The sequence below is a fragment of the Arvicola amphibius genome, chromosome 2 (assembly GCF_903992535.2).
Source record: "Arvicola amphibius chromosome 2, mArvAmp1.2, whole genome shotgun sequence".
NCBI lineage: Eukaryota > Metazoa > Chordata > Mammalia > Rodentia > Cricetidae > Arvicola > Arvicola amphibius.
The window spans coordinates 106964103-106984538 of record NC_052048.2 but is presented as its reverse complement, the minus strand read 5'-3'; the positions used below and the strand labels follow the sequence as shown (position 1 = coordinate 106984538).

Genomic DNA, 20436 nt, shown 5'->3' with positions numbered 1-20436 from the left:
CTTCTATGAGGTTCAGAGAGGCCAGTTTGTGTATTCAAGATTACCAGCTAGAGAATGGAAAACTCCAGCATTTGGAGTTTCTAACCCAAAATCACATGCTCACAACTTTTGTAAAAGATTGTCAGGGGCCAGGAAATGGACAATGGATGTTTACAAACAAGTAGTTCCCTGATGAATTTCATGAAGGTACCCAAACTATGTCTTATTCTGTCACAAAGTCATGCTGACAGACAGGAGCTCAGTGCTGGCTGTGTGACAGGGAGTGTCGTGTTAGCCCTTTTCTGAGTTTATAACTTTGTAGCATGAGGGCCTGCTTATAGGGGTTTCTATCTGCCTGGTTCCCCAGCTATTTAGTCCCAGAGGAAATCACACAGAGAATCTGCATAAGTTATAACTGATTGGCCCATTAGCTCAGACTTTGTATAAGCTCTTATAATGTATACCAGCCCATTATTCTAGTATATGTTAGCCACATGGCTCGGTACCTTTTTCAGTGGGATAGGTCACATCTTGCTTCTTCCATGGCCTGGGCAGGACTGGGAGGAATGGGCTTCCTTCTCCCTAGAATTCTCCTGTTCTCATTGCCCCACCTCTACTTCCTGTCTGCTTTTCCTGCCTATACTTCCTGCCTGGCTATTGGCCAATCAGTATTTATTTAAAATATAATTTACAGAATACAGAATTGTCCCCTCACCATAACTTGTTTAATGTTCATAAAACATTGATATGCCCTTTAATTTGTATGTGAGAAAGCATCAAAATGAATAGAAGTCTCCAAGGTCATACATTCTTTGTAAGATGTGGGAGTCCCCTCTGTGTGCTGTGATTATCATTCATGAATAAAGAAACTGCCTTGGCCTTGGTAGAACTTAGGTAGGCAGGGAAGATGGAACTGAATACTGGGAGGAAGAAAGCAGAGTCATAGAGAGAGCCACCATGGAGCGGCCAGAGACATGCTGAACCATTGTCGGTAAGCCACTGCCATGTGGTGATACACAGATTAATAGAAATGATCTGAATTAATATGTAAGAGTTAGCTAATAAGAAGCTAGAGCTAATGGGCCAAACAGTGATTTAACGAATACAGTTTCTGTGTGGTTATTTTGGTTCTGGGTGGCTGGGACAAACAAGCAGGCCCTCCTCCTACAGCCATGCTCTCTGTGTGCTAGTCTTTGTTCAGAAAACACATGTATGAGTCCTGCCCAATGCTAGGTATGGCTTGAGATAGGTTTCTTCTCAAAATGTAAATGAAAATCATGGAGAATAGTGAATATTACATGTGACATCCATCCTTCACATAAATAAAAATTTTACTAGGAGCAACTAACTGAGAGTTATATGGTAATTTGACACACTTACTTTTGAGTATAATAAGAATTTTCCAAAACATGAGGATGATTAAAATATAATATATAGATATGAGATGATAGTAGTGATAATAAAATAAAACCCAGGTAACTCATCCTAGTTTCCAGAGGTGTTAGGTCTTCTTCCCCCAGTTGGCCTCTGGTGCCTGCTTGCCTCAGAACTCCAGTTAGAAAAGTTCTATGTGATGGAGCCTAGTGTAAGGAAAGAGGTTCACTGGAGGAGGCTTTGTGTCTTAGGTCTATGAAGTGGGAAGTTTGAGAAGGCTACAAGTTCCAGACTATATAAAAAAAACCCAGGAATTTCTTATGATCAGAAGATTATAAACACTGCTGTCTTGACTGAAGAGATGGCTCAGAGGCTGAGAGCATTCACTGCTCTTGTAGAGAACTGGAATTCTTTACCAAACATTCACATGGTGGCTTACAACCAGCCGTAACTCCAATTCTGGGAGAGCTGACCACCCCCTTCTGGCATTTCTGAGCACTTCAGGCATGTGGTGCACAGACAAATAATCAGGAAAGACACCCATATGCATAAAAAGAAACACACAAAACACTTTTGCCAAATCAGTGCGAAAGTCATCATTTTTGCCTTTTCTGTAGGGTTGTATATTACAACATGCTCCATTTTCACTCATTCCTTTAATGTGTTATCCTCTTATTTCCAGCAGTTCTAGCCTCCCCATCTTGACCTCATCTGCACAGTTCACATCCCAGGCTCGTCCCCACATGTCTTCTCCCTCCTCATCTCCAGGCTACAGCCAAACCAACCTCAGCTATGTCCTTCTAGCTGAACTGCTGATCTCAGGAATCTGACCTGGAAAATCAATAGCTGAACAGATTCAAAGAGAAAGCTGCCCGCCAAGACCCCGGGGCTACTTGTATGCAGGACTTGACCCCTGTCTGGTGTGCAGCTGATGGACAGGCATTCTGCAGCCTCCAAGCTTTGCACCAGGAAACCCTTCCTTCATGCCAATGCTCATAGGAGCTCCAAAGAAGTTCATGGACAGGCCTTGTCCTGGTCTCTTGGCACCTGAAGTCCCAAGTTAATAATTATACTAGATATATTCTGTCCTTGAAATTGCAGGGGCAGTGGAGTTCCATCTGGACAGGTGAGTGAGTGTGACCCTGGGGCAACCTGCCCTGGAAGAGAGCACAGACCCCCTCCCCCAGCTCCCTCTGCAGGCTTGTCTTTGTTTCTCACGTCCCTGTCTCTCCCAAGCCTTCCCTAGTGTTTTCAGGTGTCCTGCTCCTGTACTAAGGCCATCCACACAAAGGGGTCAGACTCTGGCCTCCAGGCAGGTCTGAGGATTCCTACAAGGGAGTGTGGGCTCCTTCAGATTGTGCTGCCAGGTTCGCTGTGTGATATTCCATCCTGCCCTGCCCCCACCTTGGCCCTTTTGTCCGGGCGGCATCCCTGGGCTGCCTGGAATCCCTGATCCTGTGCAATGGAGTTCCATCGGGACTGGTGAGTGAGTGTGACCCTGGGGCAACCTGCCCTGGAAGAGAGCACAGACCCCCTCCCCCAGCTCCTGCTGCAGGCTTGTCTTTGTTTCTCATGTCCCTGCCTCTCCCAAGCCTTCCCTAGTGTATACAGGTGTCCTGCTCCTGTACTAAGGCCATCCACCCAAAGGGGTCAGACTCTGGCCTCCAGGTAGGTCTGAGGATTCCTGCAAGAGAGTGTGGGCTTCTTCAGATTGTGCCGCAAGGAATAGCTCCTGCTCTGGCACTGAGGAGATCCAACCAGATTCAGTCACAGCAAAGATTGGTCTAAGACACCAAGCACCTCCCGGCTCCATTTGAAGAAAGAGATGGGCAGGCGCCAATGCAAGAACTCCTCCAACAACATGAAAGGCAAAATGACATCACCAGAATCCAGATATCCTGAAACAACAAGAATTGAACACCCTACTCCAGAAGAAATAGAAGAAACCGACCTTAAACAGTACTTTATGAAAATAATAGAGCACCTTAAACAGGAGGTAAAAAACTGCCATAAAGAAATGGAGATGACAAACAAAAAGGTAGACAAAATAAATAAATCTCTCAAAGATACCCAAGAAAAACAAGAAAAAGCAATCAAACAGGTAAGAGAAACAGTACAAGACCTGATAAATGAAATGAAGGTAATGAAGAAAACACAATCTGAGGGAAGACTGGAAATGGAAACTCTGAGTAAACAAACAGAAATTTCAGAGACAAGTATTTCCAACCGAATACAAGAGATGGAAGAAAGAATCTCAGACTCTGAAGATACTATAGAGGAAATAAATTCACAGATTAAAGAACAAAGCAAATCTAACAAATTCTTAACACAAAACATCCAGGAAATCTGGGACACCATGAAAAGACCAAACCTAAGAATAATTGGGGTAGAAGAAGGAGAAGAATTACAACTCAAAGGCCCAGAAAACATATTCAACAAAATTATAGAAGAAAACTTCCCCAACCTAAACAAGGATGTTCCTATGAAGGTACAAGAAGTCTACAGAACACCAAATAGACTGGATCAAAAGAAAGCATCCCCACGCCATATAGTAATCAAAACACAAAACATACATAATAAAGAACAGATATTAAGAGCTGCAAAGGAAAAAGGTCAAGTAACATATAAAGGGAAACCTATCAGAATTAAACCTGATTTCTCAATGGAAGCCATGAAAGCCAGAAGAACTTGGACAGATGTGCTACAGACACTAAGGGAACATGGATGCAAGCCTAGACTACTATACCCAGCAAAGCTTGCATTCATCATTGATGGAGAAAACAAGATATTCCAGGACAAAAACAGATTTAAACAATACGTAGCCACAAATCCATCCTTGCAGAAAGTAATAGAAGGAAAATCACAAACCAAGGAGTCTAACAACACCCACAATAACTCAGGCATCTAGCGACCCTTCACCAGCACAACTAGAAGAAGGGAAACACACAAACTCTACTAAAAAAATGACAGGAGTTAACAACCACTGGTCATTAATATCACTTAATATCAATGGACTCAATTCACCTATAAAAAGGCACAGGCTAAGAGATTGGATACAAAAACAGGATCCAACATTCTGCTGTTTACAAGAAACACACCTCAACCACAAAGACAGACACCTACTCAGAGTAAAGAGTTGGGAAAAGGTTTATCAAGCAAATGGACCTAAGAAACAAGCTGGTGTGGCCATACTAATTTCTAACAAAGTTGACTTCAAACTAAAATCAATCAGAAGAGATGGAAAGGGACACTTTATACTCATAACAGGAAAAATCCTTCAGAATGAAGTCTCAATCCTGAATATCTATGCCCCTAATATAAAAGCTCCCACTTATGTAAAAGAAACACTTCTAGAACTCAAGGCAGCCATCAAACCACACACACTAATAGTTGGAGACTTCAACACTCCTCTCTCACCAATGGACAGGTCAATCAGACAGAAACCTAACAGAGAATTGAAAGACTTAATGGAGGTAATGTACCAAATGGACTTAACAGCATCTATAGAACATTCCACCCAAATAGGAAAGAATATACCTTCTTCTCTGCGGCTCATGGAACCTTTTCGAAAATTGACCATATACTTGGTAACAAAGCAAACTTCCACAGTTACAAAAAATATTAGTAACCACCTGTGTCTTATCACATCACCGTGGATTAAAATTAGAAATCAACAACAATGCTACCCCCAGAAAGCCCACAAACTCATGGAAACTGAAAAGTCAACTACTGACCCACACCTGGGTCAAGGAAGAAATAAAGAAAGAAATTAAAGTCTTTCTTGAATTTAATGAAAACAAAGACACAACATACTCAAACCTATGGAAAACAATAAAAGCAGTGCTAAGAGGAAAGTTCATAGCACTAAGTGCCCACTTAAAGAAAACGGAGAAAGCACTCATTGGTGACTTAACAGCACACCTGAAAGCTCTGGAAAAAAAGAAGCAGACTCTCCTAGGAGAAGTAGAAGACTGGAAATAATCAAACTGAGGGCTGAAATCAACAAAATAGAAACACAGAAAACAGTCCAAAGAATCAATGAAACAAAAAGCTGGTTCTTAGAGAAAATCAACAAGATTGACAAACCCTTAGCCAAACTAATCAAACGGCAGAGGGAGAACACGCAAATTAATAAGATCAGAAATGAAAAGGGGAACATAACCACAGACACAGAGGAAATTCAGAGAATCATTAGATCTTACTACAAAAGCCTGTATGCCACAAAATTGGAAAATGTAAAAGAAATGGACAGTTTTTTTAGATAAATACCATATACCAAAGTTAAACCAGGACCAGGTAAATGCTCTAAATAGTCCTGTTAGTCGCGAAGAATTAGAAACTGTTATCAGAAACCTCCCTACCAAAAAGAGCCCAGGACCAGATGGTTTCAATGCGGAATTCTACCAGAACTTCCAAGAAGAACTAATACCTATACTCCTTAAGGTATTTCATAATATAGAAACACAAGAGTCACTGCCAAATTCCTTCTATGAAGCTACAGTTACCCTGATACCTAAACCACACAAAGACTCAACCAAGACAGAGAATTACAGGACAATCTCACTCACGAACATTGACGCAAAAATTCTCAATAAAATACTGGCAAACCAAATCCAAGAACACATTGAAAAATTATCCACTACGATCAAGTAGGCTTCATCCCAGAGATGCAGGGCTGGTTCAACATACGAAAATCTATCAATGTAATCCATCATATAAATAAACTGAAGGAAAAAAACCATATGATCATCTCATTAGATGCTGAAAAAGCATTTGACAAAATTCAGCACCCCTTTATGATAAAGGTCTTGCAGAGATTAGGGATACAAGGGTCATTCCTAAATATAATAAAGGCTATTTACAGCAAGCCGACAGCTAACATCAAATTAAATGGAGAGAAACTCAAGGCTATCCCACTAAATTCAGGAACACGACAAGGCTGTCCACTCTCTCCTTATCTCTTCAATATAGTGCTTGAAGTTCTAGCAATAGCAATAAGACAACATAAGGGAATCAAGGGGATTTGATTTGGAAAGGAAGAAGTTAAACTTTCGTTATTTGCAGATGATATGATAGTGTACATAAGTGACCCCAAAAACTCCACCAAAGAACTCCTACAGCTCATAAACTCCTTCAGTAACGTGGCAGGATACAAGATCAACTCCAAAAAATCAGTCGTCCTCCTATACACAAAGGATAAGGAAGCAGAGAGGGAAATCAGAGAAGTATCACCTTTCACAATAGCCACAAATAGCATAAGATATCTGGGAGTAACTCTAACCAAGGAAGTGAAGGATTTATTTGACAAGAACTTTAAGTCATTGTAGAAAGAAATTGAAGAGGATACCAGAAAATGGAAGGATCTCCCTTGCTCATGGATTGGGAGGATCAACATAGTAAAAATGGCAATTCTACCAAAAGCAATCTATAGATTCAATGCAATCCCCATCAAGGTCCCATCAAAATTCTTCACAGATATTGAGAGGACAATAATCAACTTTATATGGAAAAACAAGAAATCCACGATAGCCAAAACAATCTTATACAATAAAGGTACTTCTGGAGGCATTACCATTCCTGACTTCAAAATCTACTACAGAGCTACAGTATTGAAAACAGCTTGGTATTGGCATAAAAACAGAGAAGTCGACCAATGGAATCTTATAGAAGACCCGGATCTTAAACCACAAACCTACGAACACCTGATTTTTGATAAAGGAGTCAAAAGTACACAATGGAAGAAAGAGGGCATCTTCAACAATTGGTGCTGGCATAACTGGATGTCAACCTGTAGAAGAATGAAAGTAGATCCATATCTATTACCATGCACAAAACTCAAGTCCAAATGGATTAAAGACCTCAATATTAATCTGAACACACTGAGCTTGATAGAGGAGAAAGTGGGAAGTACTCTACAACAAATGGGCACAGGAGACCGTTTCCTACGTATAACCCTAGCAGCACAGACATTAAGGGCAACATTGAATAAATGGGACCTCCTGAAGCTGAGCAGCTTCTGTAAAGCAAAGGACACTGTCTCTAAGACACAAAGGCAGCCTACTGACTGGGAAAAGATCTTCACCAACCCTGCAACTGACAAAGGTCTGATCTCTAAAATATATAAGGAACTCAAGAGACTAGACTTTAAAATGCTAATTAACCCAATTAAAAAATGGGGCTCTGAACTGAACAGAAAATTCTCAACAGAAGAAGTTCAAATGGCCAAAAGACACTTAAGGTCATGCTCAACCTCCTTAGCAATCAGGGAAATGCAAATCAAAACAACTTTGATATACCATCTTACACCTGTCAGATTGGCTAAAATCCAAAACACCAATGATAACCTTTGCTGGAGAGGTTGCTGGTGGGAATGCAAACTTGTGCAACCACTTTGGAAAGCAGTGTGGCAGTTTCTCAGGAAATTCGGGATCAACCTAACCCAGGACCCAGCAATTCCACTATTGGGAATCTACCCAAGAGATGCCCAATCATACAACAAAAGCATATGCTCATCTATGTTCATAGCAGCATTATTTGTAATAGCCAGATCCTGGAAATAACCTAGATGCCCTTCAGTGGAAGAATGGATGAAGAAACTGTGGGATATATACATGTTAGAATACTACTCAGCGGTAAAAAACAATGACATCTTGAATTTTGCATTCAAATGGATGGAAATAGAAAACACTATTCTGAGTGAGGTAACCCAGACCCAAAAAGATGAACATGGGATGTACTCACTCATAATCGGTTTCTAGCCATAATTAAAGGACATCGAGCCTATAATTCGGGATCCTTGAGAAGATAATAAAAAGGTGAACCCAAAGAAAAACATATAGTAATCCTCCTGGATATTGGAAGTAGACATGATCGCCGGGCAAAAATTGGGAACTTGGGGGTGGGGCGAGACGGGGCCAAGGGAAGATGGGGAGAGAAAAGCGTGAAGGGGAGAATGGGGGGAGCTCGGAGGAATGGGATGCTTGGGATACAGGAAGGGTGGATATGGGAGCAGGGAAGCATATATCTTAATTTAGGGAGCCATCTGAGGGTTGTCAAGAGACTTGACTCTAGAGGGGTTCCCAGGTTTCCAGGGAGACACCCCCAGCTAGTTCCTTGGGCAGCTGAGGAGAGGGAGCCAGAAAAGGCCAGTTCCTATAGCCATACTGATGAATTTCTTGCATATCACCATAGAACCTCCACCTGGCGATAGATGAAGAAAATGACTGAGCCCCACATTGGAGCACCGGACTGAGCTCCCAAGGTCCTGATGAGGAGCAGAAGGAGAGAGAACATGAGAAAGAAAGTCAGGACCGTGAGGGGTGCGTTCACCCATGGAGACGGTGCGACAGAACTAACGGGAGATCACCAACTCCAGTTGGAATGGGACTGATGGAACATGAGACCAAACTGAACTCTCTGAATGTGGCCGACGGTGGAGGCTGACTGAGAAGCCAAGGACAATGGCGATGGGCTTTGATTCTATGGCATAGACGGGCTCTGTGGGAGCCTTCTCAGCTTGATCACCTTCCTGGACCTGGGGGGAGTTGGGAGGACCTTGGTCTTAACATAGAGTAGGGAACCCCGATGGCTCCTTGGCCTGGAGAGGGAGGGGGTATGGGTGGAGGGGAAGGGAGGGAAGGGGGAGGAGAAGGGGAGGAGATGGAAATTTTTAAATATAAAAAAATAAACCAGGGGCTGGAGAGATGGCTCAGAGGTTAAGAGCAGTGCCTGCTCTTCCAAAGGTCCTGAGTTCAATTCCCAGTAACCACATGGTGGCTCACAACCAACTGTAATGAGGTCTGGTGCCCTCTTCCAGCCTGCAGGCAGACACACAAACAGAATATAGTATACATAATAAATAAATATGGAAAAAAAAAGAAAACCAGTGTGGATCTCAGACCTGCATACACACACACACACACACACACACACACACACAGACACAGAGAGAGAAAAAAAATAAACCAAAAAAAAAACCAAAAAAAAAAAAAAAAAAAATAAAAATAAACCATATATATAAAGAAATTGCAGGGGCAACTATAAATGCGGGTCTTAAAATCACCTTTGCCCTTACCTAGTCTTTCCCACAAATACACAGAGGAACCAAATGCTAAGGGTCTGGCTTCTGTGTACTGTGATCTTGACTTAGTTCCTCTCTGTAGTTGACTGACCCAACCCCATTTTCTTTGCCTCCTGTCAAGGATGGGAAGAAGCAGCTAGGCCTGGGAGGGATTGGTTGGCATGGCTGAACTAGCATCCCATCATCTCTTTCAGATCAGGATCCAGGAACAACTCAGCTACGGAGGAGGGAGAGGAGCTGTGGGGAAGACCCTGCCAAAGAAGGTGCCAGGCTAGGGGAAGAGGCACTGTCTTAGATGGAAGGTACTGTTCTAGCTTAGAAAGCGCTCAGCACATGTCGGGGTATTGTTAGGGACCCAGCTGGTTAAAGCAGGGTGGCCACAGTGCTCCAGTTGGCTCTGGTGGCGGTGGTTGTTTTTGGACAACAACCCCTGGCAGCCTCAGTATCATTCAGGCAATCTGGGATAGTAGCCAGACTTTCTCTTTGTACTTTCTCTTCTTCCTTCTCATCCTCTTCTTCCCTTGAATTTCTTTCATGTCCTGTTTCACCCCGTCATCTCTGTGTTGCCTTGGATCCCACTGCTTCCTGCTCTGATGCCAGCATCCCAAGTTGCTATGTGGCCTGTATCCAGGCATGCCTTTTCACTTGAACCTCAGGAACCCTCACTTTCTCATCTGCCCTGTAGAATTCCTTATCTGGACCTGTCCTAGCTGGGGCTGGAGCCCCTGTCAGTCTCACCATGGGTGCTTTTTTCTCTTGGTTAGGGTTTTCTGGCTCTTGGCCCATAGCCTTACCCAGATCTATGCCTTGAATAAAAGACATTATCATCTCCAGGGTGTTCCTCGGCCCCCCAAGGGAGTTTAGTTTTTTGAGTCACCTAAGCATAATAAATCTCTGTGTTGCCTTGGATCCCACTGCTCCCTGCTCTGATGCCAGACTAGCATCTGGGAATGAAGGTGTAGGGATCTCCCAGGGGTCAGAGAGTTTGGGATAGAATGAACTGAGGTCTGAGTATGAGTGTGCAGGGGCCTCTCGGTGCTCATGGAGTTGGTAAGATGGTCTAGGGTCTCGGCATGAGGATCCATGAACCTCCCTAAGGTCATAGAATTGGAGGTAAGGAGGCCTGGCATGTTGTTATGAGGTACACCAACCTCCTAAGGGTTAGAGAGTTGGGGGCAGGATGGACTGGAGTCTTGGCTATGAGAGTGCAGGGACCTCCTAAGGGTCAGGGAGTTGGGGGCAGGAAAGACTGGATTCTTTGGGTGTTCTACCTCAAGCCCTCACATCCCGGTCCTCCTCCCCCAGTCTACTCTAGATCCATTTCCAACCTGTTTTTCTGCCTCTGGTACATACTGAGAGACTCTAAGCATGAGCTGTACAGAGTCAGGACCCAGGGCAGTCCTGCATTTCTGCTGTTTAGGTCTTCTGAGGAGCTCTGTCCCAGGCTCAGCTTCCCGATTGCTCCATTCCTTTCTGTCATTCATCTTTAGGTTTCTGTTTTATTCTAGGAAAGGGTTTTGATGTTCGTTCCCCACTATCTACACACACCCAAGGCACATCAAGCCTATAGGAGGGTCCCAACCCGACTCTCCATCTTCCTATTCTGGGCCATGTCCTCTGCAGCATTTGCCTTTTCTACTGCTGTGATAAAACACCGTGGCAGGGCTAACGTATAGAAGTAAAAGCTTATTTTGGGCTCAGTGCTCTAAAAGGATAAGACCCATCATGGCAGGTAGGCATGGCAGCCAGCAGCAGGCATGGCAGCAGGAGTAGGAATCTGAGGGCTAACATTGGGAGCCACAATCAAAGTGGAAAGTAAGAGAGCAAAGTGGAAGTAGGTGAGGCTTTTCAAACTCAAGCCCACCCCCAGTGATGTATTTCCTCTAAAAAGAATTCATCACTTAAACCTCCCCACACAGTGCTATCCATTGGGGACCTAGTGTTCAAATACTGAAACTTATGGGGGACATATTCTTTCCAATTACTACATTGAAGAGTTAATCTAATTATTCTTATCAATAAAAATTTGCGAGTCCGATATCAGGGTAAGAAGCTGAAGGATCAGAGAAGCCACCAGTCCTCTTGCACCTGCTCCATGCCTTCCTCCCCAAAGGGCCATGTTCCCTCTCCACTCCACCTTACTACTTCCTGTCTCTCTTATCTGTCCTCAGTCCTCAAAGCCTCTGTGGTTAATCTTGGTCCAATAGTGGCTAGCTCCACCCTCTGACTCCAAGCAAACTTTGTCAGAACACAGTCAAACTATCACACAACGCTATGTTTTTGTTACACGGCACTTCTCTAAGATGAATCAGTAAGGCCTATTGCACAAGCTGGATTAGAGTGCTCACCTATTCTATCACGAACCTTCCTGACCTCATCCTTTATCTCACACTTGGACTTTGACTCAGGCTTGTTCTCTCCTTTGGACAACTTGCTCTCATAGCTTCGTTTGCGAACAGCAGAGCTCAAGGCTTGCACACAAGTCCTTGTAGCATACACAGAATCCTCTGTCTTGTGGGAATAGCTGCTTGTGGGTAGGAACTACCAACCTCATGGAGGCTTGGAGATACGTTCTGCTGTCCTTCTGCTGTGCCTTCAAATTTCTTCAGATACTGAGGTTGGGTGGCCTCAAAGCTTGGACCATTTTGCATTGTTGGAACTGGAGACATGTGGCACATGCAGTCATGTAGGTGGGCTTTTCTGCCCCTCCAGCAAGTTCCCAAATAACCACACCGTGACTTATTACTAATTATAAATGATCAGCTGATAGCTTATACTTGTTTTTAATTAGTTCTTATAGCTTAAATTAACCCACAAATGTGGATTAATTTATTATATTAATTGACATGCAGCCCTGAGGCTTGTTTATCTCATATATGTACTTTTCATGTTGTCAATCTGAGCTATGTAATTCCTCAATTGAAACTCTCCTCACAGAGGATACTAGATCAGTGTTTCTCAACCTGAGGGTCGTGACTCCTTTGAGGGTCGAATGACCCTTTCACTGGGGCTGCCTATTATCATTAGGAAACAAAGATATTTACATAATGATTCATAGCAGTAGCAAATTAGTTATGAAATAACAACGAAAATAACTTTATGGTTGAGGGTCACCACATGAGGAACTGTATTAAAGGGTCACTGCTTTAGGGTGGCTGAGAACAACTGTTCCAGACTCTCTCAAGGTAAATGTTAAAGCCAACCAGGACAAAGTCATATCATTTCGTCTACTGCTGTCACCTCCACCCATCCTCGTGTTATTGGAACCCATGGCATGACAGGAGGCCATAGTACAAGTCCCTACAGGGGGAAATGTCTGTAGGTGGAGAAGAGAGATCTGTATAAGTAGATCAGAGGAGTTGGTGTGATGGTTGAATGGAGTGAGCTCTCTGCTGGGTTATAGAGAAAGAATTCCTGGAGGAGGAGACATGACCAGACAAGGTATAACCAGAGGTTAGATTAGTGAAGGTGCAGGAGAGACAGAGTCAGACATCTGGAATGATGCAGATCTATAGCCATGGGTAGAAATGTTCAAAGCGGGAGTGGACTACGCAGCAACAAGATTGAGAGGGCTGTGGTTGGTGTGTAATAGGTCCTACTATTCCACATTACCCTACTCTACTGTGACGGTCCTGCTGCACATTCTTTGTTCACCTGAGACTATGACTCTAGGACAGAAAATGCTAAGCGTCATATGTATTTGCCAGGCAATTCTGAAGCTCCGTCTGGATGCTTAGTTCTCTGTCATTTGTGTGTGGTGGAAATTCGCGTCATTTGGTTGAAGAAAAGGAGAAAGAATACATAACCTGTTAATCTGCCCCGAAATCTGGGAACAGATGTGCATTCTAGACTGATAACCTTTGTGCTATCTGTGTGGCCAGAGACCACAATGGACTATCCAGCAGACCCTTATTGTAAGCTTGTTTTTCTAGGTCAATCTACAAAATCCAATTTTATGTAAGCTGTCACATGTACTATACAAAGAGTTTCATTGTAGTCACATCTGATCTTTTTTTAAATATTAATCTGTTCCTCAAGAAGCTTTATTAAGCACATAGAATTGAGTTAATTATCATTAGGAAAGCTTTTGCCAAATTTGTACTATGTTTAAATATGCTTAAAATAAACTACTTGGGGTCAGACTTACAAAGTTAGAACCATCACCAGCTACTTAGTTGTGTTGAACCAAACTGCCTTCTTGCTTCCCTTGGATCATGTCTCTGTTGGCCATGGAGGTTGCAGAGATCCACACAGGAAGGAAGTCCTAAAGGAGATGGAAAAATATTTTGTTTGCTTCTAGTCTTCTCATTTGAAATGTTTTCAGTATTCCAATGCCCACTCATAAAACAAAGTACAATCAAAATAGAAACTAAAGGGCTGCAAGGTGGTTCAGTGGGTAAATGCACACTCACCTGATGGTATTGGTTCCACTCTTGGAACCCACATGTGCTGGCTAGTCTATCAACTTGACACAAACCAGGGTCATCTAAGAAGAGGACTATCAATTGGGTGTGGTCTTTATTACTCCATGTCTTCGTTGTGGTTTCTATTGCTGTGAAGAGACACCATGACCACAGCAACTCTTATAAAGGGAAACATTTAATTGGGGTGGCTCACTTATGGTTCAGAGGTTTGGTCCACTTTTGTCATGGTGGGAAGCAAGACACTATGCAGGCAGACATGGCGCTAGAGAAGGAGCTACATCTTGCAGGCAAGAGAAAGTGGTCTCAGACACTGGGTGGTATCTTGAACATATATGAGATCTCAAAGCCTGCCTCCACAATGACATACTTTCTCCAACAAGGCCACACCTCCTAATAGTGCCATTTCCTTTGGGGGCCATTTTCTTTCAAACCACCACACAGCAATAGAAAGCAAACAAGGACACTATGTAAAGATGATTCATTCTGCAAAGTTTTCCTCTGACCTCCACACCAAACATGGCAGATGTGTATCCCCCCATATTTATAATAAATAAAAACAATTTTTAGAACAGAAAATATAATCTATAATTGAAACATGTTAAATAATTGTAGCATGACTTCTAATAGGTCTCAGTGGTAAAAGCCCAGAGTCAGATATAGGTGAAAATGCTGAGAGACCAGAGAAATGAAGGAGCAAAATACCTTTCCTACTCAACTTTCCAACCAAAAAAAGACTGAGCTCCTGTCTCCTCCCAACTTATCACTTCCTCTCTCTGCCCAGTCATATCACTTCCTGTCTGTCTATGCAGACCTCCATACCTCTGTGGTTAGCTAGTGGCTAGGTCCCTCTGATCTTCAGATAAGCTTTATTTGTACAAACAAGATACCATCACAAATAATCACTATTAATATTCTCTTACGCATTGTCCAGTTTTTATTTATTAATTATGCATGGCATAATTAATAATATTTTAAATATTATTTATAATATTAAATTTATAATTTAATAAATATTATAAATATAATATAAATTTATAATATTTTTATTGGCATCTAATAGTATTATATTAATGCACTGTCCTGATTAAAACTGTTGTTTTGTTGATTATAAAGTACTTGAACAGATGCTCAGCATCAATAAGAGTTACAGAATGTTGGGATTCCATTGAGATGCTACATGACACTCATTGGAAGGATAGACTCTAACATGTGTTGAGGGATACGGATGAGTAGTTTGGGGACCACACACATTCCTGGAGGAAAAACAAAATGCTGAAGCTCCTAGGAAAATAGTTTGGCAGTTTGTGGTTGGTGACTCTCACTTGATCCTGCAGGTCTACTAGGTAAGTAGAAACACAACAAAAACAGGTGCTTAAGTGCACACTCGTGTGTGTGTGTATGTGTGTGTGTGTGTGTGTGTGTGTGTGTGTGTGTGTGTTCAATGGAATTCTACATCCCTTAGCCTTTGTATCTGTCACTGGGACCTAACACTTGACAGGAACATCCCATGAGGGAAAGAGTTTATTTAGCTCATGGCTTACGCCCACCACTGTATGGGAGGCATGGTGGCAATAGTGTGAGGTGATGGCTGTTCACATGGCCTGGATGGTTCCTGGGCTAGAAGAGTGAGCAGTGTGAAGCACTGTGTGCCAGCAGCCTGACTCTTTTTAGAGAAACTCCTCCATCCACTTTGTAATGTTTCCTTCAGCTCTTACTTGACTAAGATCTATTGTGTTTTTAATCTGTCTTTTCCCATCTGCCATCACAGACACAGCTTCTAATCTTTGAATCAGTATACCCTTTCGAGTGGTCCTGTAGAACACGGTCATCTGAACTAATAGCTACTACCTTCTTTAGATCATCTGTGCCGACTTGTAAATGATCATCACAATGGAGCTGTGACTGTAGACATTCCATCACAGAAGGCAGGATGGGGAGGGTCACTGGATGGACCCTCACTGAGATTCCAGCTACTCCTTCCAGCATTTGTAAGCTATCCTTCCCACATTGGAGGAGGTGCTGGAGTAGAAAGGGGAAGGTTAACTGAAGGAGCTCACCTGTGCTGTATTCGTCAGGGTTCTCCAAAGGAACAGAGCTGATAGGAAATATATATTAATATATATTTGTATACATATATTTAAGAGGGGATTTATTAGAGTGACCTACAGGTCATGTGGGTACTCCGACAATGGCTGTCTACAGTAGCTTCTCTGTCCACAAGACTGGATGTCTCTGCAGTCCTCATCTGGTACTGGAGTCCTGGAGGATTCCTAGGGAACTGCTGGTGTCAGTCTGCACTGGACTCTTGAAGAAGGTTCTCAACCCAGTGAAGGAGCCTCAGCAACAGGATAGATGAACTTACCAGTGAGAGTGAGGGCAAGCAGGCAAAAAGCAAAAGCTTCCTTCTTCCATGTACTTTTCTGTGGGCTGCCACCACAAGGTGTGTCTCACATTTAGGGTAAGTTCACACCTCAAATGATCCAGGCAAGAAAAGTCCCTCAGAGGCTGCCCAGCTGCTTGGGTTTTAGTTGATTCCAGATGTCAAGTCCAGATGACAGCCAACCTTAGCCATCATACAAGGAGCAGCAGCTATGGAGCCTGTCACCCTCACTCCTGCTTCTCATTCATGCTCTGTAAGCCCAATAAACTCATTGATTGCTGGGGGTCAACTTTAATGGAATTGTTCTTTGGCTTCTTTATAAGAAAGGGTAGATGATGTTTATGTAGGACCCAGCCATGACAAGCTCAATAGAGCCCCAAATCTCAGTAGTTTACCCTAAGGCAATACCTGGTCCCAAGAAAGACCACAAACTGAGACCACCCAGATACCACTCAGGAACAGATCATCCAAAGGAAGTTCCTAATGCTCTAACCATTGTGGGTAGGAATACCTGCCAGCACACACCCAATGCTTTTCACCAGGACACCCACGAATGTCAGCTAATCAAGGGTCCTGAACCTTAGAAATTCCTCATCCCAACCATTGCTATTATAAAAACCCAACCCCAACTGAACTCGGGACTCTCTGTTCACGTCAATACCTTAACACACACAGAGTCCGAGTTTGAACTTGAATAAGAATAAAGACTCTTTGCTTTTACATACATGGATCGGTCTCCTAGTTTGTTTTGTAGGGGGATGTTGTGATCTGGGCATAACAGTTTACATATTCTTCAGCATCAAATAGAATATAATATCCCTCAGTAGAAAAAAGGAAAATGCCTTCCTTTACTTTTGCTCTCTCACCAGCTAATCTATTCTTTGCAAACTGCCTCATTCCATATTGGTATTTGGAGTCTTAAATGTCCCATTTCCTGCTTCGATAGAATAAACAAGCTTTGAGATTCTGCCTACGATCAGTATGAGAATGAAATAGTAAAGAGGACTAGTCTGTGGATCTGCTCCCTCTGCTGGCCAGTCTGAGGACAGCAAGCTCCGAGGTCAGTTCAGCTTGTCTGAGACATTATGGGTGTGTTTGGTGGAAAGACTGAGTCTGTGTGCACTTGTGCAAGTGTATTTATAATGTGTGCCGTGTATGCACATGTGGAGGCAAATTGTAAAGTATGGAGGAGGTTTTTATGTGTACCTGTTTGTATGTGTGTATCTGTGTATGTGTCTGTGTGTGTCTGTGTGTGGGTGTCTGTGTATGTCTGTGGGTGTCTGTGTATGTCTGTGTGTGTCTGTGTATGTGTATGTGTCTGTGTGTGTGTCTGTGTGTATATGTGTGTGTCTGTTTATATGTCTCTGTATCTGTGTATGTGTGTGTCTGTGTTTGTGCCTGTGTGTCTGTGTATGTGTGTGTATGTGTGTGTATATGTGTCTGTGTCTCTGTGTTTGTGTGTGTCTGTGTGTCTGCATGTGTGTATGTGTGTGTCTGTGTATTTGTCTCTGTGTGTGTCTGTGTGTGTGTTTGTGTGTGTCTGTGTATGTGTGTGTCTCTGTGTGTCTGTGTATGTGTCTGTGTCTATGTGTGTATCTGTGTCTTTGCTTGTGTGTGTGTCTGTGTCTGTGTGTATGTCTGTGTCTGTGTATGTGTGTGTATTTGTGTCTGTGTGTCTGTGTGTGTCTGTGTATATGTGTTTGTGTCTGTGTGTGTTTGTGTATGTGTGTCTATGTATGTGTTTGTATGTGTGTATGTGCATGTGTGTGTCTGTGTGTGTGTCTGTGAGTGTCTGTGTGTGTATGTGTGTATGTTTCTCTGTGTGTGTATGTGTGTTTTTGTGTGTGTTGCAGTTGCTGGAGCTTCTGTCAGAGCCCCCTGGCCCTGTTGTTAGACTCGACCTTTGCAGTGCAGACTGCACACCCCAGACAAACAACCTTTGGGAGCAACCTGGGCTATGTTTAAGTCCTGAAGGACAGCCATGAGCCAGTAAACATCCCAGCTCTGGGCATGACTCTAAGGTATGTACTTGATGCTGGCTGGCTCCCAGAGCCCCTCCCTAGATCTCAGCCTTGGTGGCCAATGTACAAACTTTCTCCAACACACAGTTTAACTCTTGCCTCCCCTCCCATTCTACTCCCTCACTGCATTGCTGGTGTCCAGGGATTATCTTTTACATCTGGGCAGTTAAAGCTTTTCTAAGGGTCACCCCCAAAGACAGGATTTGAACTTCAAGTTTTTTAAATTGTCTGCTTATGGGGACCCTAAAGTAGGACAAATATAGTGCCTGGCTCAGGCATACTCCTGAGCCAATGTTCATGCCCCTAGGATTGTGAGTATCAGAGAAGGCAGCTTACTTGCTCAATGTCACACAGCTGGTGAGGGACAGATGACAGCTTTTTATAGGGTTACCCGATTCCAAGCTAGCAGTTCACAGCTTTTGCAAAAGGCCGCTAAGGTCAGAGAATGCTCAGCGGGTGTTTGCAGCTACCAAGTTTCCTGATGGGTATGTGAAAGGGACCCAAGGACCCAGGGAGTAGCCGTGTCCTCGTTCCCTCAAGAGTAATGACAGCAAACCCAGTCCAGGTGCTGGCTGTACGCTGGGGTGAGTGTTGCTTTAATTCTTTGTTCAATATTGTGTATTTAATAGTCACACCAAGCCTCTATTTCATCTGGTGAATATGAAAAAACTGCTACACAGTGAGTTGAAGAGAAGTGGCCCAAGCACAGCTGATGCTGAAAGTTGCCATGTAGTCTGCTCCCACACACAATGCTGTCCAATTCTCAGAAGTCACATATGGATGTCCAGTTGTATGACAAGCATGACATGCAATCGTTCCTTTTAAAAATACAAGTGATAAGCCGGGCGGTGGTGGCGCACGCCTTTAATCCCAGCACTCGGGAGGCAGAGGCAGGCGGATCTCTGAGTTCGAGGCCAGCCTGGTCTACAAGAGCTAGTTCCAGGACAGGCTCTAGAAACTACAGGGAAACCCTGTCTCGAAAAAAAAAATACAAATGATAGTTGTACAGAATAGTAAATGTTGTTTCAAGTGCAAGCTACACTTCACATGAGAAAGGGGGCTGAGGAAATGGCTCCATGGGTGAATGGAGTCTACATCGAGGAGGAGACACACCCATGTCTCTTCCTTTAAAGGTTAATCCGGTTGGGTGGGGGCAGGAATCTGGATAGAGGCTCAGCCTTAGGAAAGTGCACTCTTCCTTCCCAGAACTCCCAGGTCCTAGTGCAATGCCAAGGAGCCTCCATGTGGTTCACCTTTCTGAGGCAGTAACGTCTTCTTTTGGATACTGGTGAGAGCCTGGCTATTCCTTTTTTAACACCTAACTCTCCAGATTTCTTTACTCCTTTTCTCAAGTTCCCCTCTTCATTGTGTCACCGCCTGCCACCATGTGGCTGACCTTCATGCCAAGCTGGTTTTTCCATTCTTCTCCACACAGCCTTGAGACTGACAGCTAGTGGGCCTGGAATTTCCTTTAAAACGCTAATAAATTATCCTTAATCCTCTGCCTGAGTCTGTTATTTGTCCATGGGTGTCATTTATCAGTCACATGTCTGTTACTGTGGTATAGCAGCCTGACCAAGGCAACTCCGAGAAGAAAGAGCTTATTGTGGTTCCAGAGAGATAGAGTCCATAACGGCAGCTGGAGCAGAAAACCAAGAGCTCACATCGTGAGCCATAAACACCAGAGAAAGCCAACTACAAGTAGTGTGAGGCCTTAAATTCTCAGTGCCCATCCCCCAGTGACATCCTTCCTCCAGCAAGGCCACACTCCTAAACCTCTCCATACAGTGTCACCAAGTGAGGACAAAGTATTCAAATGCTTGAGACTATGGGAGATATTTCTCACTCAAACAAGCACACTTTTATTACCGTGACTGAAAACCCCATGGGAGTGCAATTTTTCTGTTATTATATGATGATTCTTCAGCAGCTCCCCATGACCTCCAGGAATGCTTCTTCCCTGCCTTTTCAATCTATAATTAGCAAGCAAACCAACAAACAAGCAAAAATCAAACAAACAAAAAAATGTTCCTGCAACCCTAGAGGGTATTACATTTGCTTGCAAATACAAAGACCTGGGTTCACATCCCCAGAATCCACACAAAGTCAGGCACCATAGCACACATCTATAACATTAGTACTCTTGTAGAAAGGGAAGCAGAGATGTGAGAATCCCTG

At 43.3% G+C, this 20436-nt stretch overlaps 1 long non-coding RNA gene across 2 annotated transcripts in view; it reads right to left on the bottom strand.

The window, feature by feature from the left end:
• LOC119806646 overlaps nt 1-20436 on the bottom strand; it is a 34626-nt gene that overhangs the window by 11990 nt on the left and 2200 nt on the right. For both annotated transcript variants that reach the window (XR_005284248.1, XR_005284249.1), the window contains exons 2-3: nt 13846-13985; nt 13581-13697 (exon numbers count right to left, since the gene is read on the bottom strand). This is a non-coding gene — a long non-coding RNA (uncharacterized LOC119806646). The remainder of the gene's footprint in view (nt 1-13580; nt 13698-13845; nt 13986-20436) is intronic.